Genomic DNA, 27,176 nt, shown 5'->3' with positions numbered 1-27,176 from the left:
CCACCCTCCCCAGGCCTGGAGTGGCTCTGCCTGGCGGCGGTGACGCCCACCAGCTGCAGCACCCACCTGCGGGCACCCACCTGCGGGCACCGCCTGCGCTGACCAGCCTCTGGGCACATCTGGCAGCTTTCTTACTGGGAAATGGTTCGGTTCCCCACAGAGATAGAACTAGGAGCCAGAGCCCCAGGGAAGAAAACCCCTGAATCTCTAGGGCTTGCCTCAGATTATTTAGTTTCAAGCGGATTAAAAGGGCAAATAGGAGGTGAGAACGTGGCCTTGCAGCCCCCAGCCGACCCTCAGGAGACCCTCAGCTGCGTTCTCATGCTTCAGGGTGGGCGCGGGGCTGCCCTGTGTGCAGATGAAAGTGCTGGAAAGCACGCAGGGGTGTAGTGACCCACGCTGGCCAGCCTGGGAGCTGCTGCTGTCCTCCCTTCTCGGGTGCAGGGTTGACTGTGAGCACACCGTTCCTTAAAGGTGCACGTGAATGCTGATTGCATAACTTCAGTTCCCAAGCTCCGTCTCTTGAGTCAGGAACTCCAGGGCACGGCCCAGGAATCGTCCTCCTGCCCCAGAGCACCTCTCCGGATCTGACAGCAGCTGGGGAGTGCCCAGGAGCGGACTAAACAGGTGGGGTGGGCCCTGCACCCGCCCCCATCCTGCCTCAGCCTCCAGTGAGCCCTGACACCCAGAGGAGGAAGCACCCCAACAGCGTAAATTACTGGGGTGAGCCCTAGTTTCTGCTTCCTGCAAGATGGTCAGAGTGGATAAATTCCTGGAGACCTTATACAATTACGTTTCCAGGATTCCGTCAGTTATCAAAGTAATGGAGCTCATGATTCTTCATTAAAAGTTTCAGGATGAGGAGAGAACCTGTGGTCCGTCCTTCAGAGGGTCCTCCTGCCAGACCCGGTGGACTCCAGGGGGCAGCCCGCACCGAGGGCGCTGAGGTCCAGGGCACCAGGAGGCATTGCTGGCCCGGGGTGCGGCTCGGTGGACTCATGCTCGAGTGTCCTATTCTCGCAGCAGGCTGAGCCCGTGGCGTCGGGGGCGGGGCAGCAGTTCCAGCCTGAGTCCTCCTCGTGAACGGTGCTGAACCCTGGCTGGGGTTTGAGGGCGGACGGGGACCCGGCGACAGGGCTCCGGTGCCGCCCGCCTCCCCGGGCTATCCCCGAGCGCCTGTGGTTCAGTCCTGCCCACAACCCACCGGGGCCCCGAGGGCACCAGCAGTGCCTCAGCATCCCTGCGGGGCCGGCAGGCAGTCCCTGCGCCCAGACGGAATGCCCCCCAGACTCTACTGTGCACAGAGTGAAGGGTCCCGACGTGAGGTCTGAGGCTCCTGCCTCACGAAGGTCGCTGTCTGCCCACTGGCACAGCGCCCGCAGCAGGGACGCCGGCACCCACCCTCTTCCCAGGGCTTTCACCAGAGGGCCAGCCTCAGTTTCCCACGAGGGTGAAAATCTGGGACGAAACGTAATATTAAAAAAGTAAGATCATGGCTAACGGTCCCATCACTTCATGGCAAATCAAAGAGGAAAAAGTGGAAGCCCCGACAGACTTTATTTTCTTGGGCCCCAAAGTCACATGGACGGCAACTGCAGACACTGAAATTAAAAGATGCTTGCTCCGTGGAAGGTAAGCTATGGCAAACCTAGACAGCTTATTAAAAAGCAGAGACGTTATTTTGCCGACAAAGGTCTGTATAGTCAAAGCTATGGTTTTTTCCAGTAGTTCCAGACGTGAGAGTTGGACCATAAAGAAGGCTGAGTGCCAAAGGATTGATTCTCTCAAACTGTGGTGTTGGAGAAGCCTCTTGACAGTCCCTTGGACTGCACAAGAGATCAAACCAGTTCATCCTAAAGGAAGTCAACGTTGAATATTCACTATACTTTGAAGAGCTGACTCATTGGGAAAGACCCTGATGCTGGGAAAACTTGAAGGCAAAAAGAGAAGGGGGCGGCGGAGGAAAAGACAGCATCACCAACAGAGTGGACATGAATCTGAGCAAACTCCGGGAGATTGTGTAGGACAGAGGAGCCTGGCATGCTGTAGTCCGTGGGGTTGCAAAGAGACACAGTGACTGAACAACAGACTTTCATAAAAAATGAAAACCTTTTGTGCTTCAAAGGACACAGGCAAGTGAGAAGACAGTTCATTGACTGGAAGAAAGTCATACATCTCTGACAAAGGTCTAGGATACAAAATGTATGAAAACTTGCAATTCAGTGAATTGACAAATAAAATGGACAAAGAATTTGAATAGACATTTCCCTGAAAAGATACACCATTAGCCGATTGAGTTGAGGAGAAGGGGACGACAGAGTATGAGGTGGTTGAATGGCATCACCGACTCAATGGACATGGGTTTGGGTGGACTCTGGGAGTTGGTGATGGACAGGGAGGCATGGCATGCTGCATTTCATGGGGCTGCAAAGAGTCGGACACGACTGAGCGACTGAACTGAACTGAACTGAACATGAAAAGATGCTCAACGACATTAGTTGTCAGAGAAATGCAAATCAAAACCACAGTGAGAATCCACACCACATCCCTGAGGAAGACTGGAATGAAAACGATTGGATAATCACGCGTGTTAGTGAGGATCTGGGGAAACGCGCGGCCAAGGAGAAGTAAAATTGCACAGCCAGCGTGGGAAACACTTTGGTGGTTTCTTAAAAAGCTAACCTGTGACATCATCAGTTCAGTTGACGTACTCCTTTCCCGATTTGGAACCCATCTGTTGTTCCAGGTCCGGTTCTGAGTGTTTCTTCTTAACCTGTATGCAGATTTCTCAGGAGGCAGGTCAGGTGGTCTGGTTTTCCTGTATCTTTAAGATTTTCCACAGTTGCTTGTGATCCACACACTCAAAGGCTTTAGTGTAGCCAATGAAGCAGAAGTAGCTATTTTTATGGGACTCTCTTGCTTTTCTGATGATCCAGTGGATGTTGGCAATTTGCTCTCTGGTTCCTCTGCCTTTTCTAAATAGAGATTGAACATCTGGGAGTTCTCAGTCCATATGCTATTGGAGCCTAGGAGCTAATTGTCTACCTGGAGTTTTACACTCCATGATAAACTGAACAGCAGTTAATGATTGTACTGGGTCTGAATGTTTTATGACCCTCCAGACCAGGGAGGCATTCTTCTGAATGCCTGGAAACTGGAACAAACACAGCTTTAGGCTAGTGGAGCCAAAAACGTTTATGTGAGAGAATTACAATGGGAACTAGAAAAAAGAACCAAGGCTCTGACTTCTACACTGACTGCCTAACAGTCTTTCCCTCACCGGGGCAGTGTAGGGGTAAGCGAGACCCTCACAGTGCTTTGTCTGCCTTGGGGGAGTTAGCCCTAATGGCCCGGGAGCGGGGAGAAGGAAGACAGAGCTGGAAAGCTGGTGCAAAGGGCTAGGAGGCCTGTAGCCTCTTCTGGACCGAGGTGCAGAGTCCGCTCAGTCCAGCTTTTGTTCCTGATCGCAGACTATGAGCCTGTCTCAGATCTTGTCTTTCTTAAGACACCTGCCGTGTTAATCACCTCCTCCTAAGTGTCAGGGCCAGATCTGTGTTTACCCAGGCCCTTCCCTTCTGGGCTGGAACAGTCAGCAGGCAGCGCTCACGCCTGGCGTGGACCCGGTGTTCCAAGGTCCGTGCTTCCCTGACCCCAGTCACACTCCCTTCCGGGTCTGGCCTTGGGGTTTGTAACAAGGAGATTTTTTCTTAATACATGCTGTTTTTCTAGGTGCTATTTCTGTGGGATTTCTCAAGGCTGTGAAAGTCCATTATTAGGAATTCCCACTGCAGGCTATGCTGTTGTTAACAGAGGATTTGATGTTAACCCGGAGGGCACTGTCTCTTGCGGTCTTAACTTGATAAAGACTGAAACATGCTTTCTCCCTGAAGGCAAGCTAAGCGACTTCCCACACGTTCCCTGAGGAGTGACCACTCAGAAACACATTTAGTACTATCGTTGACCCCAAAAAGACTACTCAAGACTATGGGGATCTTACAGTTTTGCTTATTTTACCGTTAACAATGAAATAATGATTTCGAGTCAGGATTTAAATTTTATCCCATCAACATTATGCTTCCTCCCTGTCTCCATCTTGTTATTATTATGCCTATTTTGAACTTGTCCCTCTCCCTGGGGCCTTTTTCCCCTTTCATTCTTTCTTTTTCCCATGTGGCAATCAAGCGTATTTTATATACTACCCCATAGCCAGGCAAGCCTCAGCGCAGCGATCCCTCTGAGTTGGAAGAGCTCTGCTTCTTTACAACTTATTTCTGGCAAACAGAATCAGGGACTGCGGGCTCTAAGCTCTCACTCTGACCGGTGCTTGCAGCAGCCACTGTGTGTGAGCCATCACAGCATTCAGGGACTGCGGGCTCTAAGCCATCAGAGCATTAAGGTTGTTGCCACTGTCTTTCCAGGCTGAAGAAAGTCTTTTTCAAGAGTCTGTGGCTAAACTGGTGCTTTGTTGCCAGTCCACCTGGTCATGAGTGTGTGTGACACTTGGGATCATTAGTGGATCTCCGAATCCTGAGTATTCAATAAAACACAGACTTGGGACTGTTTTCCTCCCCAGAGCAACCCACAAGGGAAAATGAATTCCTGCTCCCCACACGGATTTTCATAACACAGAACAAGAGGAATACTACTTAGAAGGCTCTCTTCCCGTTGGGAGATCAATGTATCTCTAAGCCTTGACTCATCTGTATCACGGTTTAAGCACAAATTCTCCACAGCTCAGATTTGCAACATCTAAAACACAGTTTTGTTAGTTGATTCTTTGCCTTCAGGGATATGAGGTTTTGCCTCCTGGTTTGGGGAAGGTGTAGGGCAAGAACCATCTGACAGCTAACAATGCGTATCAGGCTAAGAACACTGGGAGGAGTTAATAAGCTAGATGCCTAGCAAGCATGAAATTCACATCAGTATTAAGTATGAACATGCTCAGTATTATCCTGAGGGAATGACTTCAAGGTGGAAGTTTTTGTTATGTTTATTTTTCTCCAAATTTGTAACGTTTTTCTGTCATGCTACGAAAAGTCTTCATTTCCCTTTTCCCAATATTGAGGTTCAAAAAGCTAGCTCTCAGTCATAGACTAATGTGGATTTAGTTTCCTATGTAAGTATTTATATTAGTTTTCCTCAGGGATATACATATGTGTATAAAATCCTCATCTTACCACTCGACAATACCGCTTTGACCATGCTTTCACATGTGTTCCTTGGTCAAGGTCACTTGCCAGAGCAAGCTGGGTTTCTGAAGTCTCGTCTGGTGGGTGAAGGATCCACTGAGGGCGGCTCAGGAGTTTCCCCCCTGTATTGTGATCCACGGGACCTCAGGTCTGGAAATAGGGAAGCTCTGATGTCCCCGACTAGCCCCAAGGGTCACGGGGATCCTCACCAGTTGCGTTCCCCCTTTCTGGTCTTGCCAGGGTTTGCTCCTCAAAGATGTCCACTCACTTTCTCCTCCTTCCTTTGGAATCCGGTGGTGTCTTCTAAGTGTATGACTTTCAGATAGGTTTGCTTCTTTTTGCTCTGGGATCTCTGCTGGGGAAGGAAGGTCCAGGCTGTGGGTTACTGGGTTTTCCTGGATTAAAGAACTCTTTAACTCAAGATGACCAGATCCAAACTGAGAAAACTACATTCAACATTCCCCACAGAGAATACAAACCGAGTCACCCATTTTACAGGATGGGGAAAAAGAAACAATGGGACAAACTTGATGTTCTTCATTCGCCATTAAACTTTTTCACTCTGGACCGAGGCCCTGATGGTTCTGTTCTTTAGTATGTAATGAAAGGAACTTCTTGTATCAAGGACCTGATAAGCAAAGTGTTAGCGGATTGATTGTTAATACATTTTAAGAAATGGTCTTAATCTAAGTCATTGAATTTTCCTACTAAATAACTTCTCAAGTTCTTCCCAGTTAAATACCTTGTATGGTGATTCAGAGACACGGCATGCGGGGGACCCACAGGGAGGACTCAGTCATGTCAAGTAAATCTAACTCATCTCTGTTCTTCTTGGCTTGTTCTTGACTAAAAACGGCAGTTCTCACTTGGACTCTCAGAGACTCTAAGCCTCTTCTTGAGTCATCTCGTCTCTGAACAGATAGGCTCACATCTGAAAAATGGACTAGAGAGGACTGTCTATGTAGGACTACAGGATTTTGGAGGTCATCCTGGAAGGGACGTGGATGGGAATTGCACCGTTGAAGGTTTCTCCCCTCAGGAATCAACACATTTTGCTTTTGATGTTTTCCTTTTCTTTTAGGTTCGAAACCAGTGACCATGCTTTATAAACACTAAACCTCTACACCAGACACACAAGGATGTTTATTTTTTCTGGTCAGACAAATCAAATTTAAAGTATTAAGAACTTAATGCTACGCTTCATGGTTACTATGCAATAAAAGGATTTAGAATGGATGGAAAGCACTTGATCGCTTCCCTGTAGTCAGCACAAAGCCGCACCTGTTCCACTGGCATCTGTTGTGGTGGAAGCGTAAACGGTCACAAAACGTACTTTTCCATTCGGAATTTTCTTGATGACTCTCCCTTGTTCCTCACATTCCACGGTCTGTTGGTTCTCTCCTTCCCATAAACCAGCTCTCCGAAAGAGGGTCAAGACCTAGGGACCCAGGGACTGAAATCAGCTCGCAAACTTTGGCCCGGCGCACTGAATACGACAACAGTATTACATCCTAATCGTCAAACTTATGAAGAGACTAGATCTTACTTACGCCGATCACAAAGAGAAATGATAATTACGTGGCACGATAGAGGTGCTAACAGTCACCATAATGGCGATCATATGACAACACACAAGTGTTTCAAACCCACATGTCGTGCAGTGTGATCTTATACAAGGCTGTATGGTGAAACATTTTCACTTAAAGAAAAATGGAGCACCTCCCATCACCCGTTTGATTGCATGGGTGAGAGAGGATTCTTGTGTTACTGTCTCAGCATCTCTCACTCCTGTCTTCCTCTTCTCCACGCCCCACGATTCCAGCTTCAGCCAGCATCACTCACAGCCTGAGGACCTGGGACCCAGCCCAGAAGCCGCTGCTGGGTCCATGCCTCTCACCCCTTCTCTCCAATACTGCATTTCAGCCTCACCAAGCTCCCCGCCCTGGTTAGGTTTTTCTTCTCCTTATGAAGGTTTTCAAAGTTAAATAATTTCCGTTCTGAACTAACCTGATACACTAGGTAAATGTGTGCAGGGAACTGAAACGATCAGATGTCGGCATTTGTTTTCTTGGGTAGGGGCTCAGCTATTTCCTTCTTCTCCTTCCTGTTCTGAGGCTGTATCTTTATTACTACGGCCCCAGATATATTTTATCTCAGCATGTGGACTGAATTTCATCCCCAAAAATACAGAGCTTAGAGGTCTTGGTCTCTTGGTCAGTTCAGTTCAGTTCAGTCCCTCAGTCGTGTCCAGCTCAACTCCCGGAGTTCACTCAGACGCATGTCCATCAAGTCAGTGACGCCATCCAGCCATCTCATCCTCTGTCGTCCCCTTCTCCTCCTGCCCTCAATCTTTCCCAGGATCAGGGTCTTCAGGGTCTTTTCCAATGAGTCAGTTCTTCCCATCAGGTGGCCAAAGTATTGAAGTTTCAGCTTCAACATCAGTCCTTCCAATGAACACCCAGGACTGACCTCCTTTAAGATGGACTGGTTGGATGTCCTTGCAGTCCAAGGGACTCTAAAGAGTCTTCTCCAACACCACTGTTCAAAAGCATCAATTCTTTCACACTCAGCCTTCTCTATAGTCCAACTCTCACATCCACACATGACTACTGGAAAAACCATAGCTTTGACTAGATGGACTTTTGTTGGCAAAGTAATGTCTCTGCTTTTTAATATGCTGTCTAGGTTGTCACAGCTTTTCTTGCAAGGAGCAAGCATCTTTTAATTTCATGGCTGCAGTCACCATCTGCAGTGATTTTGGAGCCCCCCAAAATAAAGTCTGACACTATTTCCATTTTTTCCCCATCTATTTGCCATGAAGTGATGGGACCAGATGCCATGATCTTAGTTTTCTGAATGTTGAGTTTTAAGCCAACTTCTTCACTCTTCTCTTTCACTTTCATCAAGAGGCTGTTTACTTCTTCACTTTCTGCCATAAGGGTGGTGTCATCTGCATATCTGAGGTTATTGATATTTCTCCTGGCAATCTTGATTCCAGCTTGTGCTTCATCCAGCCCAGCATTTCAGATGATGTACTCTGCATATAAGATAAATAAGCAGGGTGACAATATACCGCCTTGACGTACTCCTTTCCTGATTTGGAACCAGTCTGTTCTTCCATGTCCAGGTTTCTTGGTAGCTGATGCCTTTAAAATGTTACCTAAATCTTTAGCCTCACTATTGGTAGGTATCCAGCCATATGCTAGATATCCTTCTGAGAGGCTTTCCTTTATTTAGGGTTATTTTAAAATGCATCATGCAAATCCCAACTGTCCCGTCAGAGCAGAGCTTTGTGAATGTTGACCAGCCAGGGCTTGCAGCTTTCCCAGCTGCCAGTCCACAGCTCTGACCTGAGGTTGTCTTGCTCTACCCTCAGGTAATTTGAGCTCATTATTTCCATTCCTTCTCTCCTATCGAAGGCTGACATACTTTCTGTGAGTTGTGAATGAGTCTGAATGCCAAGGCTGCTGTTGGCCGATCCCCAGGAGATACTGGAGCAGACAGATGAATAATCTGGTATCATTATTTTCCCAGGACCTGCTGTGTTTGATAAAGGGACCTGTTACTGCCTACTTCTCCCCTCGTATCTTCCTTCTGCTCTGAGGTGCCCGCCTCTCAGGGATCTAAACTTTACTTGATAATTAGAGGTCACACAGCCAGCGGATCACTGTCCTTAGGATTATACTTCAAATAAAACAGACTCCAGGCAGAAAAGGATGCATCTCCTGCTCTACTTTCTCATGAAGATACAGACACATACACCCCAATCCTAAAATTTTATCTGAAGAGAACTGTTTATCTTCATTGCTCTATAGACATATGGAATCCAGAAAGCTGCAGCTCATATTCACTATTCAGAGACAACACGAAGTCAAACAATTCCTGCTGAAACCTTAATCCCCTTGATGGGTTCATAACAGAAGCCAGTACTTCCTAATTCACCAGATAAATGAAATACTTACGTGTTACATATCTGTGACGATAAAACGCTTCATTCCCCCATTTGATCACTTTCCTTGCTATGATCAATTCCATGATGGAGAATATCCACAAATACACAGAAAGAATCATTGCAGTTTTCTAAACACAAAAAATAACTCTATGTTCCTCACAGACCTTTACATTTGTAAAATGTTTCACATCATCAAGGTAAGACAAAATTGTAAAATGTTTACAAAATAGAAAACTTTCCCTGTAATATTCCACCATCTTAATACAATTATGATGGTTTTGACCTGTTTACATGATAACGATTGTAACAGACGTTTTGTTTTGTTTGAGTACTTACTGTATGGCTAGACATTTACGCTATGCTTTTATATGCCTTACTGCTGAGTTCACTCAACAACCTTTTGTGACTGGAAGCATTAGTCTCATCTTAGAGAAGAGTGTGACTTGAAGGGGTTAAAATGGCACAGCCCGTAGCCTGAAGGGTGGAGGGACTGAGCGCTTGCTTCCAGGTCCCCTTCTCTCCTCCCCCCACCCTTGCCTTGGGGTGTCTCCCACCCTAGTTCTCTGATGGCTCCCAGAATCCCAGGTTCAAGATTTCTGTACCTCATTTCTGTGTTTCCATAACACTGGTGTAGTTGAAAATGGTATATTATCCCATTTGTTCCATTTAATATCATGCCCTAAACATTATTTTCATTTATATAAAACCTTTATGATTTAGATACTTAGTATCTATATAATGTTTATAATATTTAAGAATATATTCCAATATCAACCAGCAAAGTTCAATGTTAAACCGTAATTACTTTTGTAACAAGCTAATACATAGAAATATGATTTATTCAAGTTTGCTACACAGTTTTGGCTCATAGCACTCTTTTCATCTTTTGAGTGATTAAAATGGATTTCAAGAAAGCTGGCTCATGGTAAACACCACCAGACTATTCTCCACGCGTCTCTCCACCCTGCCCTGTCAGCGGCAGCCTTCAAGACTACTCAGGCCTCTGTTCACGCTTTGCAGACTGGAACAAACTGCATTATACTGCATGTATTTATCACAAATGGTGATCTTTGTGAATATGACAGGATCGGGATGAGCAGAAATCGATTTTCTGACAGGTAATAAAGATCTGATGATCAGTGGCATAAAGTGGTCTAGGTATGGTCTCGCTTAGGTTTGAAATGATATTCTAATAATTGGAATGCCTTTTGGAAGATATGTAGGCATACTTTACATGGAGCAGAGGACAGGTGTTCCCCTAAATGCTAAAGACGTTGTTTAATTGCCACGAAGCAGGAGTGGTCCACACTGATACCTGGTCGCACGAATGATCACCACTGAGAATATTGGATATCAATTGTTTTTAAAAAATGGTTAATTTGGGTAAATGTCCCTCAATTTCACTGTCTCACCTAACAATTTCATACAATTCCTGTGTCCACTTTATTATTTTTTAACATTATGTGTTGCTGAATGAACACTCTTTAGTTATTTTTGATTAATTTTACCGCTAATTTTCCCAGTGAGATGACTAGGAAGTTACGATCCTTGAATCTATTTTTTAAAATAGTGTTATTGTTTCCTTACGCCTGACTTGAGTGATGTAATCCTCCCCTCCAAATTTCAGTTAAAATATTTTTGCACATGATTTATGGTGTAAAATATTTGAAACTTCATTTATATGCTGGAATGTGGGCTTAAAAAAAGCCTCAGCTATAACTATAAATATTTCAGAGTTAATCAAGGCTTGCCATTTATCTATATGAAAACATTGCTCTTCAAATTCCATTTAAAAACATAAAACTTACTACCATCTTTTCTAATTTTTACAACTTTCAGGCCCTTACGAGTGTCTTCATGTTTGAGTTATTCCAGAATAGCATATACCTGAGAATGGCCTAACAACCAATTCTTATCAGTGATCCAAGATTTATTATGAAATACTCGGAGTACATAATCTCATTAATGCTCCAGCTCTCCAGGCTTTATCTTCTGATCGAACTAGACCACTGAGAAGCAGCATTGTTGGCTCACAGTTTCTTGGCACTTGATGCAAAAGTTTTAAGAGAGTTAACACTCGGGTAGGAAGACCAGGGGTCCCCAAGCGGCAGGAAGAATAACCTTCAAGGGGCAGCCGTTCGCTTTCTTTACTACAGATTAAAGGAGGCGCCGCTAACCCTGTGATGCCATGACAACACCCAGCCAGAACTTCACTTTGAGAAGCTAATGGCTCACTAAACTAATGCGTTTTTCTTATGGAAATGTTTTTCCTAAACTATGTTAATGAAACTATGTATTAGCTTTGGAATCTGCTTTTCCTCAAAATCTATTCTGCCTAAAACTAACCTTTTCTCAAACCTTGAGCTGATAATGGCTCAGCAAACCAGTATGCTTACTCATGGAAATGTTTTTCTTAAACTATGTTAATGAAACTTTGTATTTGCTTGAAAATCTGCCTTTCTTCAAGATTCAAATCAATTGTTTTATGGCCAGAGAAGACTCCCCTTGCCATTCTATCTCAAAATGCATGTTTTGGGAGTGGGCTCTGGTGCAACTCTTTCAGTCTTGGGGCATTTAAGCCTCATTAGCAGCTTGCTAACAGTTATATAACGCCTTGCGACCCCGTGGACTGTAGCTGCTGGCTCCTCTGTCCATGGATTTCCCAGGCAAGAATAGTGGAGTGGGTTGCCATTTCCTTTTCCAGGGGGTCTTCCCAACCCAGGGGTCATTACCTGCTTCTCCTGCTGGGCAGGAGGATTCTTTACTGCTAAGGCACCTGAGCCCATTTTCATGGACGGAGAGGGTGGGCTGGCTGTAATGACTGAATTTCGTTTTCACTTTCCCTACCAGGGAGCTTATAGCAATGGTGACTCAAATTTGAAAATTCATAGGATCCTAAAACCTACATATTTACAAGATTATTTTCCTAATGATTTCATAAGGAACATACTTCAAACCGCATATGTTGGAATAATTTAATATGTAGGATTGAACCACCCTGAATTAATATCTTTTGTAGATAAGAAATGGTCTAGTATCAGCAATTTTCTTTCAAACTAATATATAAAACCATACTATATACTTGTGACAATGGAAGCTAATAAACATTTCCTTAATACTTGCTCACTTTAAATTAATTTCAATTGTGTTATAATTTATAGATATTTAACCTCTTTCAAACTTATGTGGAATAAGATACAATATTAAAAAATAATTGATTTATAATTTATTACATCTTATAATATGTATACATGTGTCTTTCGTCAACATTTATCATGAAAACAGATTTAGTATAAAAATACATAGCTGAGTGCCAATGGAGAAAACAAGAACTGTTTTTATCAAGAAGTTGCTGCATTTCTTTGCCTGGAAAGATTCAGAAAGCTACTTGGGCAGATCTTTTCTGACTCTCTCTTGAACACTTATGAGCTTCCCTGGTGGCTCAGTGGGTAAAGAATCCGCCTGCAATGCAGGATACTGTGGTTCGATTCCTGGGTCAGGAAGATCTGCTGGAGAAGGGATAGGCTACCCTCTCCAGTATTCTTGGGCTTCCCTAGTGGCTCAGCTGGTAAAGAATCCACCTGCAATGCGGGAGACCTGGGTTTCATCCCTGGGTTGGGAAGACCCCATGGAGAAGGGAGAGGCTTCCCACTCCAGTATTCCGGCCTGGAGAATTCCAAGGACTGTGTAGTCCATGGGGTCGCAAAGAGTCAGACATGACTGAGCGACTTTCACTAAGAAGAACAGGTACTGAGAGCCTGAACAAAGATGCTCCTTTTGGTAAACAAAACTGGTTTTTGACAGAACTGGTTGTTGGGGATCATGTGGGCAAATTTTCACAGAGAAGCCTCCTGGGAGGAAAGAAGCTGAGACCCTGTAATTTCCAAATTGGTATACCATGAAGAAGAGGCTGTAGTGACAAGCTCCTAGTCTTAGAACTTGCTGTGTCTGATACACGAGCCCTGAACAGCATGTTCACAGAACTTCAGAGCTCCGGCATCTGGGAATGAACCTGTTATGCACAAATGGTGACGCTAGCAACTGAGAACTGACTCATCGGAAAAGACCCTGACGCTGGGAAAGACTGAAGGCAGGAGGGGAAGGGGACGACAGGGGATGAGATGGCTGGATGGCATCATCGACTCAATGGACATGAGTTTGAGCAAACCCTGGGAGTTGGTGATGGACAGGGAGGCCTGGCGTGCTCCAGTCCATGGGGTTGCACAGAGTCGGGCATGACTGAGCGACTGAACGACAACAACATATGTGTAGGATACGTGTGTCATACGTGTGTTGTCTGCTGTGTTAGTTATCTCATGTGAGGCCCTTATTGAGGCCTTGCAGTTTTGGCTGCCTCAGCTTTCAGGATCTGCTCAGTCATTTGGAGCCACTGTTTGCGGCCATGCCAAATGGGCATTAACAGTCTCCATCACTTCCACATCAGGGCAGCACCAAAACCCTCTCAGCTTATTTTCAAATTTAAAGTCGCTAATTGTAAAAGAAAAAATATATAGATAGATAACATGTACTTACTTCTTGCCAAAAAATCGTTTCTCTTTTAAATAAAAAGAGTGTAATTTCAAATCCGATTAGAATTAGACCAAGCACTGCAAGGAAAAAACTGCTCATGTTCATCCTTATGGCACACTTCAACTGGAACAGACACGAAATGTCAACTAGTCACATGTAAAAGAAACAAGCCGGGACGAAGTTCTCAGTTTCCCTTCCTGGCATACATGTTAAAGTGGATGATTTGTTTAACATCCGACGTTTCCAGAACCAAAGTTACTCTATGGGTTCCCCAACCTCCAAATTCACCCAGATCCAAACAGCTCTCTCTGGCTTCTGCTTTGGATGTTGCATGTATGCATTTCACTTACTCCTTTAACAAAAAATTCTTAAATGCTGAAGCATAATAGTGACTGATACTTTAATATCTGCCCAGACAATGCAGAGACCTTAGACCACCTAACTCTCTCTCTCTATTTCAGCCTTCATACTATTGTCGAGTATTTTGGCTTCTTCATATATTCTGAAAATTGCAAAGTATTATCTCATGGAGTCAATATTCATCTATATTTACCTACATATCTACCAATTCCTTTGATTTTTCATTGTTGAAGACATGCCATTCTGAAAACATTAAAGCCATAAACATAAAAAGAAATTTTAGGAATCCCGTAACAATTTCCAGTGGCAGTGAGGTGAATTTTGGCCTTAAAAATTGTACAGTGGGTATACAATTCTTTTCACGCAAGTGTAATTAAAATACACGTGTAATACAATGCGTACTGATTGCTCTCCTTTCGGCTCCCCTCGCTCAGCACTGTCAGACCCACGCTCACTGTCACTCCTCACGTTAGCTTTCTCCTTTCCACTGCTCCACAGCAGACTGGTATTTATATGCCACAGTTTAGTAAGTCATAAACATGCTTCCCTCGGGGAAGGAAGGAGGATAAGTTCAGTTCAGTCGCTCAGTCGTGTCCGACTCTTTGCGACCCCATGAATCGCAGCACACCAGGCCTCCCTGTCCATCGCCAACTCCTGGAGTTTACTCAAACTCACGTGCATTGAGTCGGTGATGCCATCCAACCATCTCATCCTCTGTCGTCCCCTTCTCCTCCTGCCTTCAGCCTTTCCCAGCATCAGGGTCTTTTCCAATGAGTGAATTCTTCACATCAGGTGACCAAAGTATTGGAGCTTCAGCTTCAGCATCAGTCCTTCCAATGAATATTCAGGACTGATCTCCTTTAGGATGGACTGGTGGGATCTCCCTGCAGTCCAAGGGACTCTCAAGAGTCTTCTCCAACACCACAGTTCAAAAGCATCAATTCTTCGGTGCTCAGCTTCTTTATGGTCCAACTCTCACATCCATACATGACTACTGAAAAAACCATGGCCTTAACTAGATGGACCTTTGTCAGCAAAGTAATGTCTCTACTGTTTAATATGCTGTCTAGGTTGGTCATAGCTTGTCTTTCAAGGAGCAAGCATCTTTTAATTTCATGGCTGCAGTCACCATCTGCACTGGTTCTGGAGCCCCCCAAAATAAATTCTGTCACTGTTTCCACTGTTTCCCCATCTATTTGACATGAAGTGATGGGTATGGATGCCATAATCTTGGTTTTCTGAATGTTGAGTTTTAAGCTAGCTTTTTCACTCTCCTCTTTCACTTGTATCAAGAGGCTCTTTAGTTCTTCTTTGCTTTTTGCAATGAGGGTGGTGTCATCTGCATATCTGAGGTTATTGATATTTTTCCCAGCAATCTTGATTCCAGCTTGTGCTTCATCCATTCTGGCATTTCACATGATGTATTCTGCATATAAGTTAAATAAGCAAGGTGATAATATATAGCCTTGACGTACTCCTTTCCCAGTTTCTTTTTGCTTTGGCTCAGCCTCTTCATTCTTTCTGGAGCTGTTTCTCCACTCTTCTCCAGTAGCATATTTGGCTCCTACCAACCTGGGGCATTCATCTTTCAGTGTTATATCTTTTTGCCTTTTCACACTGTTCATGGGGTTCTCAAGACAAAAATACTGAAGTGGTTGCCACTGCCTTCTCCAGTGGACCACATTCTGTCAGACCTCTCCACCATGACCCTTCTGTCTTGGGTGGCCCTACATGGCATGGCTCATAATTTCATTGAGTTAGACAAGGCTGTGATCCAAGTGATCAGTTTGATTAGATTTGAAGACTGGCAGCGCTTAATTGTGGCAGCTTCACAGGACTGTGGAAAATAAAGACTTCACTGTAAAGAATCTCACATGCACCAGGATCCATGGCAAAAGCAGGAATTTGCTAGGAGCCTAGGCCAGACCTATCTCTGGTCTTGCAGAGTCTCCTGGAGAGGCAGGGGGCGGCTGCAGCACATTCTCATGACACAGACACTGGTGTCACACACACCGGGGAACATTCAACTGTGCAGATGCTGCTGCTGGTGGATGCCGCATTGGCTCCTTAGTGCCAAGAACAGCCTGTAGGCTCCAGCGCTGAGAAGCCTAAGGCCAAACAACAAGCAGAGTCAGGACACAGTCATACCCATCAACAGAAGGGCTGCCTAAAGACTGAAAAGCTCACAGTTCAGTTCAGTGGTTTGGTTGTGTCCAACTCTTGACATTTCTCCTGGCAATCTTGATTCCAGTTGGTGCTTCATCCAGCCCAGCGTTTCTCATGATGTACTCTGCATATAAGTTAAATAAGCAGGGTGACAATATATAGCCTGAACGTACTCCTTTCCTGATTTGGAACCAGTCTGTTGTTCCATGTTCAGTTCTAACTGTTGCTTCCTGACCCACATACAGATTTCTCAGGAGGCAGGTCAGGTGATCTGGTAATCCCATCTCTCTAAGGATTTTCCACAGTTTGTTGTGATCCATGCAGTCAAAGGCTTTAGTGTAGTCAATGAGGCAGAAGATGATGTTCTTCTGGAATTCCCTTGCTTTCTCTATGATCCAATGAATGTGGGCAATTTGATCTCTGATTCCTCTGACTTTTCTAAAACCAGCTTGAGCATCTGGAAGTTCTGGGTTCACAGACTGCTGAAGCCTAGCTTGAAGGATTTTGAGCATAATCTTGCTAGCATATGAAATGAGCTCAACTGTATGGTAGTTTGAACATTCTTTGGCATTTCCCTTCTTTGGGATTGGAATGAAAACTGACTTTCTCCAGTCGTGGGACCACTGCTAAGTTTTCCAAACTTGCTGACAAATTGAGTGCAACACTTTAACAGTAACATGTTTTAGGATTTGAAATAGATCAGCTGAAATTCCATCACCTCCACTAGCTTTGTTCATAGTGATGCTTCCTAAGGCCACTTGACTTCACATTTAGGATAACTGGCTCTAGATGAGTGACCACACCATCATGATTATCTGGTTCATTAAGATCTTTTTTGTATAGTTCTTCTGTGTATTCTTGCCACCTCTTCTTAATCTCTTCTGCTTCTGTTAGGTCCATACCATTTCTGTCCTTTATCATGCCCATCCTTGCATGAAATGTTGATATCTCCAATTTTCTTGAAGAGATCTCTAATCTTTCCCATTCTATTGTTTTCTTCTGTTTCTTTGCATTGATCATGTACAAAGGCCTTCTTAGCTCTCTGCGAATCTCTGGAACTCTGCATTCAGTTGGGGATATCTTTACCTTTCTCCCTTGCCTTTCACTCCTCTTTCCTCGGCTATTTGTAAGGCCTCCTCAGACAATGGCTTTGCCTTCTCGTATCTCTTTTTCTTTGGGATGGTTTTCAACATTGTCTCTTACGCAGCATTACAAACCTTGGTCCGTAGTTCTTCAGGCACTCTGTCTATCAGGCCTAACTCCTTAAACCTATCTGTCACCACCACTGTATATTCATAGCAGTAGGGGCAGTCACTCTGTCATGTCTGACTCTTTGCAACTCCCTGCACCTTAGTCCACCAGGCTCTCTGTCCATGGGATTTTCCAGGAAAGAATACTGCAGTAGGTTGCCATTCCCTTCTCCAGGGATCTTCCTGACCCTGGGATTGAACCAGGGTCTCCTGCATTGCAGGCAGATTCTTTACTGTCTGAGCTACTAGATCATACCTGAATAGCCTAGAGTTTTCCCCTACTTTCTTCAGTTTAAGTCTGAATTTGGCAATAAGGAGTTCAGGATCTGAGCCACAGTCAGCTCCAAGTCTTGTTTTTGCTGACTGTATAGAGCTTCTCCATTTTTGGCAACAAAGAACATATCAATCTGGTTTCACTATTGACCATCTGGTGATGTCCATGTGTAGAGTCTTCTCCTGTTTTTTTGAAAGAGGGTGTTTGCTATGACCACTGTGTTCTCTTGGCAGAACTCTCTTAGCCTTTTCCCGCCTTCATTTTGTACTCCAAGGCCAAACCTGCCTGTTTTTCCAGTTTTATCTTGACTTCCTACTTTTGCATTCCAGTCCCCTTCAATGAAAAGGACAACCTTTTTTGGTGCCAGCGTTAGAGTGTCCTGTAGGTCTTCACAGAACCAGTCAACTTCAGCTTCCTCAGCATTAGGAGCTGGGCACAGACTTGGATTACTGTGGTACTGAATGGTCTGCCTTGGAAAGGGACTGCGGTCATTCTGTCGTTTCTGAGGCTGTGCCCAAGTACTGCATCTCAGACTCTTCTGTTGACTGTGAGGGCTACTGCATTTCTTCAAAGGGAATCTTGCCCACAGTGGTAGATACAATGGTCATCTGAGTTAAATTCGCCCTTTCTGGTCCATTTTAGTTCCAATGATTGCTAAGATGCAGATGCTCACTCTTGCCATCTGCTTGACCCCGTCCAATTTACTCTGATTCATGGACCTCACATTCCAGGTTCCTATGCAATACTGTCTACACCATCGGACTTGACTTTCGCCACCACACATATCCACAACTGAGTGTATTTCTGCTTTGTCCCAGCTGCTTCATTCTTTCTGGAGCTATTAGTCATTGCCCTCTGCTCTTCCTCCACAGCATATCTAACACCTCCTGGTATGGGGGATTCGTATTCTGGGTCGTGTCTTTTTGCCCTTTCATACTGTTCAGGGGGTTCTCACAGCAAGAACGCTGCGGTGCTTCATCACCGCCTCCGCCGGGGGGCCACGTTTCGTCAGCACTCTCCATGATCTGTCTTGGGTGGCCCTGAACGCATGGCTCATGCTTCATTGAGAACACAAGCCCCTTTGCCATGACAAGGCTGTGATCCATGAAGCGGAAATCGACTCTATCTCAATTAAAAAACAAATAAAATGGGTGTATAATATTACCCACTCTGCTAGCGTGTGTGTGTGAGATAGATAATGTGCAAAAACTCGTCCTGAGGTGTCCAGCACATAGACACTATTCAGTAAACCCTAACTCGATTTGCCATTATTATGCTGTTCACACGTACACCTCCTCCCACGGCTTCCTGCGCCCGTGTACATGCTTCTACTGTAGTTGACATGTCAACTTGAAAGGATGACATACCTTCTTTAAAATTTCACATCTGATTCTCTGGTTTGTTTCATGCATTCTACATTTTGATATTTTGTGAAATTAGCAAAGAATTCTGTTGGATTACATCTATTAAAAATAATTGTAAATATTATAAAACAATATTTTGCATTTTAGTATTTTGGATAGATATCTACTGTTGAAGATGCAGTGGTATCTCCTCTTTATGATACTCTTGCTTTTGACAAATTAAATAAAAAAAAATTCCTTCAATTATTTTGACTCACCAAATTTGGGGAACGCTTCTTCTCTGTTTGTATTGTTAAAACTCCTGATATGATAAACTGAGGATGAAAAGAGGCAGACATAAGTATTTTTTCATTATCATCCAAAGAATTCTTCTCACAACTTCAATAACACCCCTTTTTAGAAAAAGTAATAAGTTTACTGAAAAGTCAGTAAAATATAGCATAATATCAACTTCATTAATTGCTAAATGAATAATCCATAACAATTTTATTACATGTGAAAATAGTTTATAAGTTTTTATTTTCACTCAGTGAGGCTGTCCTCATTTCAAACACCAGCTACAAGCTCAGGGAATTCCAGACAACCTGTACTTCCAACCAAGTGGCTACAAATATCTTGTTCAGTTGCTAAGTCACGTCCAATTCTTTGTGATTCCATGGACTGTAGTCCGCCAGGCTCCTCTGTCCATGGGATTCTCCTGGCAAGAATACTGGAGTGGGTTACTATTTCCTTCTCAGGGGATCTTCCCAGACCAAGGATCGAACCTGAGTCTCCTGCATTGGCAAGCTCCTTACCACTGAGCCACCAGGGGAGCCCTCAACAAATAAGTAGTTCCCATTCTCCATCTCAGATTTGATGATTTCATTCAGAGACTCAGGAAAGTAGTATACTTTTGATTATAATTTTATCACAAAGGATACAAATCCGGACCAGCTAAACGAGGAGGTGCATCAGATGGCCCCTGGGATGGTCCTGTGCATAAAACTTCTGTGTCCTCAGCATGCAACACCCTTGTGGCACATCAACGTGTATCATCAGCCAGGAAACTCACCTGTTCAGTTTCATTATGGGGTTCCATTATATATTCAAAGTTTGTCTTTCTGGCATGGCCAGCCCCCCAAAACTCAGGTATCATATGAGAGGCCCACCGTGAATAACAAAGGTATTCTGATCACTTGGGGAATTCCAAGGAATTTAGAGGCTATCTCCAGAAACCAGGGAGTCAAGTTCTTTATTATATATCAGAAAGCTACATATGTCTTACTCACTGAAATAAGTTAGGGCTTTCTTTCTTGTATCACAATTATTTTTCTGGGTTCCCCAAAAGAGTAACCCAACTTTTAATACCTTTTGAAGTTCTCTCTCTCGAGCAATTTGAACTAATTTCTTTTCTTTTTTGAAGTTTCTTCAAAGGGTAACAGAAGTTTGAGAGGAATTTGCATGAAATACCAAAATTCCTATTGTAGTTCTATAATGGCCCCTGGAAAAATTATCTAGTATTAATAACAAATCCCAGGGTTTTCTTTTACAGAGCTGGAGAGCACCATTACTGGATTTATGTTAACTGGTGTTTTGGATGGAATATTTTTAACATGACTCTGTGGCATGGAGGGTAAATAAAATATTAGTTTCATTTAATAACTTCTTATTGAATCTACCAGCTTTATCACTAGAAAATACAGAGATATGATTTAGTGAGTCTTTTCAATGAGTATTCAATATGCTATTGAAAACAATTTATGAACAGAAAATAGTATTTAAAAACATCTAGTCTGCAGTTTAGTTTTTGAAAAGTAAGAATCACACATTGACTTGCAAAGGAACTTATCCTAAATATTTTATTAGTTTCTGAAATTAGTTAAAGACATTTGTTTTTGGTGCATCAAAATAGATAGCCACCAGGAATTTGCTGTGTGGCTCAGGAAACTCAAACAGGGGCTCTGTATCAACCTAGAGGGGTGGGATGGTGAGGGAGACGGGAGGGAGGTTCAAAAGGGAGGGGATATATGTGTACCTACGGATGATTCATGTTGAGTTTGACAGAAAAAAGCAGAGCTCTGTAAAGCAATTATCCTTCAATAAAGAGCTGATGTTTTTTCCATTGGTAAAAACTGCACATATGACATTAAAAAAAAAAGACTGTCCACAGAGCAGGAGCCCCAGACACATGGGGCCTCTACATATTAAGGCTCCATGTCATATTAAGGTATGAAGAAATCAGAAAGGTAAGATATGATAGAGGGTACCATGCGGGGAATTTTAAGAGGTTTTTCAAAAAGGTCTCTCTGTGAAGGTGCCGTTTAAGCTGAGATCTGCATGATAAGCATTTACTTAGTGAGTGAGCCCTCTGGGAGAGGAAATTGCTACTGCAAAGGATCGAATTAGACCAGCCGAAAGCAGCACCGGAAGAAAAGTGTCCAGAATTAGTCAACAGAAGATGCTCAGTCTCTCATCAGGATACTGCAACACCACGTTTCTCTGACGACCGGGCAGAAACGGTTACAGCTTGGCTGCGAAGCTCTGTTGCACCTGCTGTGCTCACCTGGCACTGCACCTTCGAATGCCCATTTATTTCGGTCTCTACAAGATTCTTTTCATGGGAAAAAATTCAGTTCTTTGGAAGACTGCAAAAGACACCTGGAACAATTCTTTTCTCAAAAAGATAGAAAGGTTTTGGGAAGATGGAATCATGAAGTTGCTTAAAAAATGGCAGAAGGTAGTGGAAGAAGACGGTGAAAACACTGCTCAACCAAGTTCTTGGTGAAAGTGAAAAATGTGTCTTTTATTTTTATTTAAAAACATGAAGGAACTTTTTGGCCAGCCCAGTACCTCCTCTCATACAACTAACTGGTCTCCTCTCAGCTACCCTCTCACGTAGACCCGGCCTCCTCTCTACCGGTCCTCTCTTAGCTCAGTTTGCCCTGACCACACCAGCCTCCCTGGTGTCCAGTGAGCCCTACAGGGCGGCTGCCAGTCCAGGCCCTGCTCCCCTTGCTCGCTCTGCCCCTGGATATCCCTGGGACTCACCGGGTCCACTCCTCCTCCAGGTCTTTGCTCAAATGTCTCTTCCTAATGAAGCTTGAATATTCTGTAAAAACTGCAACCCGCACTCAGCTCATACGTCCTTACCTTCCCCAACCTTCTAGCCAGCCCCCGCCAGTCCTTTGGATCTAAGGTGAGGACCTAGGCGTGTGTAGTAACTGAGGCCCTTAGAACGGAGCCGGGCCCACATTAGGTATTTGGTAGGTATTTGCCACGCCAGTGGACTGACAATATTTCTGTGAGATAGGGAGATACTATTGAGAGATCTGGGGGACGGTCAAGAAGATGGACTATTTTACTCTGCTGTAAGACAATGTGTGAGTAATGCCGGAGGTGTGGGTTCGATCCCTGGGTTGGGAAGATCCCCTGGAGAAGGAAATGGCAGACCACTCCAGGATTTTGTCCTCGGAGGCCAGAGGAGCCCAGCGGGCTACAGCCCAAGGGGTCGCAGAGCTGGACACGACTTAGTGAGCAACAAGGCGACAACACCAAGCCTTAGCCATCCCCGTGGAATCCTTCCGCGTCTCTTACGCCAGGAACACCCTGCTTTCTCGTCTTTGCTCTTTTGATGAACTACTTTTAAAAGTCCCTTCTGTTGCCTGAGCACTTAAGCTCTGGCTGTTAGCGTGCCTATTTCATCTGCAAACATGAGCCTTGTAGGGAAGCCCAGCAGTCGCCAGCCATTGCCTTCTTGACTAACATGCTCTTTATGAAACTTACCATTCCTTGGGCTCAACATTCACTTAATTAAATAGAATATTTGTATGGAAGAATTTTATATATAAATGTATCGTTTAAAAATGACTCCAACAGACACAAGAAGAATCGACAGCAGGGACTATATGTCTCCACTGATGGTATCTCTCTCGTATTGCCTGGCCACAGAAGCAGTCACTGAGTATCTTCAAGAAATGAATGAATGCTCACCAGTGCGATTATTTACTTACAAACAAGAATGTCCAAAATGGGTATCCTGATAGCAAGGCTATAGGCTTATACTCTACGGAAAGTTCTTCAAATTGTCTGGTATAAAAAAGTAGCCAGATACGTCCCAGAGCACCGTTGATCAGGCCAATCATTACTTGGACAGCCTACAAGAAACGAATATCACAAGCAAGTACCCAGACATAAAAGCCAAGAAAGTTACAATTTGGGTGCTAGGAAGGGCTTGGGGAGGTGTAGTTGCCCTGTTTCTGAATCATAGGGCTCTCCACTGCTATTCTTACTTGGCCTTAGAAATATCAAATACTGGGGAGGATCCAAGGGGGTTGGAGGAAGGTGGCAGCCGTCAAAGCACTTGGAATCTCTGTCTGCAGCTCAGGGGTCAATCACGAGAGTTGTTAGTGATATGTACGAGTGTGGTTGTTTTCAGGCAAATGAAGGTGTCAAGGGACTTATTCACAGCCCACATCAGAAGGACGCTTGCCGGAGGCCCTCGGGCCCTGAGAGAAGAGCTGAGGCTCCTAGGCCCTCCTGCCTCTCCTTCCTCTTGCCTGTTTGATGTTGCATGCACCATTCTCAGTTCCAGTTCTTTCCTCTGATATGTTTCTACCATCCCCACGCCCTTCAGCCAGTTAATGGGACAATGCTTTCCTTCTGGTAGCAGTTCTGACTTGCACTATGCCGGGGTGTGGGGGCCCACTCAAAACCAGACCTGCTGAATCTTAAGATCCCAGCCCCAGTGATCTTAGACGCTTTCCTGAGGTGTGATTTTTCATCTTACAGCCCTGGTTTCTGATCTGACTCAAGGCCCCAGCAATTAGGGGGTGTGATGAAGAAAGACAGAGCATGCTAGGTTCTGCTGGGACAAAGGAGTGGACAGAGTGGCCTAGAAATTCATCTTCCCCGAAATGAATGTACAAGGAGTATGTCAAGAACACAGAGCTGTGAGGCGATCTGTGTCCACAAAGCCCTGTGGTCCAGCTTATCTCTTGACTATAACCCCTGACCTCATCATCTCCTCTAGGACCCACAGTCTCAGATTTACTTCAAACTCTTTATAAGCACACATAGATAGATAGACAAGAGAAAATCACAGAGGTATGATTGCTGCAACTCATTCCATCAACTCACTTCCATTGGGTAGCTGAGACAGAGGAGTCACTGTCTCTTTTTAAAAATAGTTGGAACTTGCAACATCACCATCATTTATCCACTCAAGTAGCATTTAGTCCTTACCCCCAACATTCTGGTTTCTTTTTTCAACACAAGGTGGTCTGGTGGCATCTTATCCAAAACGTAACATAGGCGTTAGAGAGAATGAATGAAATCTAATTCTAGAAGAAAATGTAAAAAAAAAATAACAATAATTATTTTCTCGTATAAGCCACTTTAAAGTCACTGAGAAATTTATTCTTGCTTTCTCTAATTTTTCACAATTAAATAACTCCCTGAGATAATAACTAAAAATCAACTTATTAATATGCTCTCTTGGACAAAGCTAAAAAGTTTTAATTGTCCTGTTAGACTTTATCCACTTTTCACCAACCTTAAAGACACTTGAAGAGTCCTTAGGATTCTTAGATGCAGACAACAGAATTTAATCTGACTGGCTTAAGCAAGATAGGGTATTAGGCACTAGTGAGCTCAGAAGATCATCGGGAGGATAAAGTAGTAGAGCAGGGCCCAGAGCCAAAGCACCAACCTAGACCAAGGAGACTAATACCCTCATTAAACCTCTCCGCAGGACTCTGCTGCAGAGTCAGATCTTCCCTGCTCCCTGGGCCATCATCTGTGCAAACGGAACTGGTGCCCAGTGTAGAGCAGCTTTTGTTTTTCTCTTCCAAATTAGGTTTCAGGGCATGAGAGGTGATTGGAAGAACCTCAGTCACATGCCTTGACTCTCACTACAGGGGAGGCAGTGGGACTGATTTATTTACTTTTTCGATTCAGCTTTCGGAAAGACAGCTTTCACAATGTAGCAACCAATAAAAAAGAAAAGATGTTCAAAAGTGGTGGCAGCCACGAATGACTGACGCCTTTGGGGGTATATGGTCCACTCACCACAGGTTCATCCTCCACATCTGCAGGAACTGTTCCCTGATCACATCTGATTGGAGGGGGCGGCGGAATCTGCCTCCAATCGCATCCACCAGTGCCTCTTTCCCAGGAATTGTATATTTAGAACAAAGTTAGTTTGTTCTAAACATACAATTTAATCTGGGATTGTCTCTTGATAAGAATATATAAACTCTTAGAGAGCACTGACATGTTCTACTATATGGGCTGAAAGGATATCCAGAAGAATCAGAAATGAGGAAAAAGAACAAGAAAACTGATGACTTTCAACTTGTTAATTCCAACCCTTTCCTGAAACTTAGAGGCCTGTTTGCTCTTGGGTGCTGGATGACATATACATGGCCTTAAAATACAGTTTGCTTTGCTTTGCTTAAGCTAACATGGGTGTTTTCTGTCACTTGCAATCAAAGTAACTTTGATCTGTGCTTTGTCTTTCCTATGGCTATCATCCTATGACTTTGAGAACTCATCTGTGCTTTGTCTTTCCTATAGCTATCATCCTATGACTTTGAGAATTCACTTTTTGGTTATCCAAAATCTGATGGATCTTCATTCTCTCCCTGGTTTAGATTTTTTTCCTCAATCTTTTGTCAGTAGCTAACTTGATACCTAGGTTCTTGATTTCAAAATCTTTACTTACATTTATTTCTCTTCCAATTTACATCACCCATCAATTCTCAAGGATGAATTATTAAATAGATGCACCAAAGGCGTGAGAAACAGAGAAAATGGAACATATCATTGTGGGACAAGCAACAGGTGTTTGGCTCGGATCTCGCTCATGGCAGCCACGGTGCTCAGGGCTCAGCTTCGTCCAACTCTTCGCGATCCCATGGATTGTAGCCTGCCAGGCTCCTCTGTCCACACAATTTTCCAGGTAAGAGTACTGGAGTGGCTTGCTATTTGAATAGTAGTGGGATCCCCTACTCAAAGGGATTGTCTCAACCCCGGGATTGAACCCGTGTCCCCTGTATTGGCAGGCCAATTCTTTACCACTGAGCCAGCCGGGAAGCCCTTATGTCAATTACTAATTGACCCAAACCCTACTCAAATATTTCTGAGAATTAGTTTTCTGATCCCACAGAGTTGGTTTGAGAGGCAAATACTAGGAACTGGCACATACTTGAAAATCAAAATGAATTCATAGTTAAGTGTTCTTTCCTATTTCCCTTCAACCTTCCTCCGGTTACTAGAGTGTGAGAGCCCACTCCCCTGTTACAGTTTGGGATACTTTTTTCGATATCTGTTCTCTATCTTGTTAGGAACAAGTTCATTGATTATTTCATGTAATTATTTAAAATCATTCCCTTGAATTCAGTATCTGCCATCATGAATTTACCCCCAGGTTACCACAGCAGCAACCCCAGTGCGCGCCCACAGTCATCAAGTCACGGAGAGTTGTCTGAGGACCATACACCCAGCGCGACAGCGGCGCTGCCATGCTTGTGACCCCACGAGGCCGGGAGCCGGAGGCCCCCGCCCGCGTCTGCCCTACGACTCCAGCAAGGTGCTTCGTTGCAACAGCGCAGCTTCACGACCCCCAACTGTCTGATGGCCCAAACTGGGTACACCCCCAGTTACAACTCACTGAAGAAGAGGAAAATACAAAACAATAACCCAGCGACCACAGGGGAGAAACCTAAAGCCTTAAATCCAGTCTCTGGCCTATGACCACAATGACGTTTCTAAACTGGGGATCAAATGTGGAAATCGCTCACTTAAGATCAGTGGGTCCTGGCTCCCTCAGGCTGGGGGCTCTTTCCGCTGTGGAGGGCAGGGTACGACCTGACCTCCGCTGTCTTCTCCCTGCGCGGCACCCCGTCCGTTCCTGACCGTGGACATTTTCACTACCAAATATTATTACACTCACATCTTTAAGCATCTTCCTGTATACATCTTTGCTGCTGCGAAGCTTCACACAGGCTGCAATGTCTGGCTTTAGCAATGTATTTGTAAATTGTTGGAATTTGATAATTGCTTGGTAAATCAACCTGACAAAATAAAATTCTGTCTGTTAATCCGTTACCACAA

The 27,176-nt window shown here is 44.2% G+C and overlaps 1 long non-coding RNA gene across 1 annotated transcript; it reads right to left on the bottom strand.

Annotated features, from left to right (window-relative positions):
• Positions 1–1,540: 1,540 nt before the first annotated feature.
• Positions 1,541–27,009, bottom strand: LOC133227184 (uncharacterized). The gene is made up of 8 exons (XR_009729746.1): positions 26,864–27,009; positions 24,306–24,403; positions 23,075–23,218; positions 19,343–19,399; positions 13,675–13,794; positions 9,152–9,269; positions 5,932–6,120; positions 1,541–5,817 (listed from the first exon to the last, which is right to left on the bottom strand). It is a non-coding gene; the product is annotated as an uncharacterized LOC133227184 (long non-coding RNA).
• Positions 27,010–27,176: the final 167 nt, after the last annotated feature.

This window comes from Bos javanicus, chromosome 15, assembly GCF_032452875.1.
Source record: "Bos javanicus breed banteng chromosome 15, ARS-OSU_banteng_1.0, whole genome shotgun sequence".
NCBI lineage: Eukaryota > Metazoa > Chordata > Mammalia > Artiodactyla > Bovidae > Bos > Bos javanicus.
This window is presented reverse-complemented; position numbering and strand designations above follow the sequence as displayed.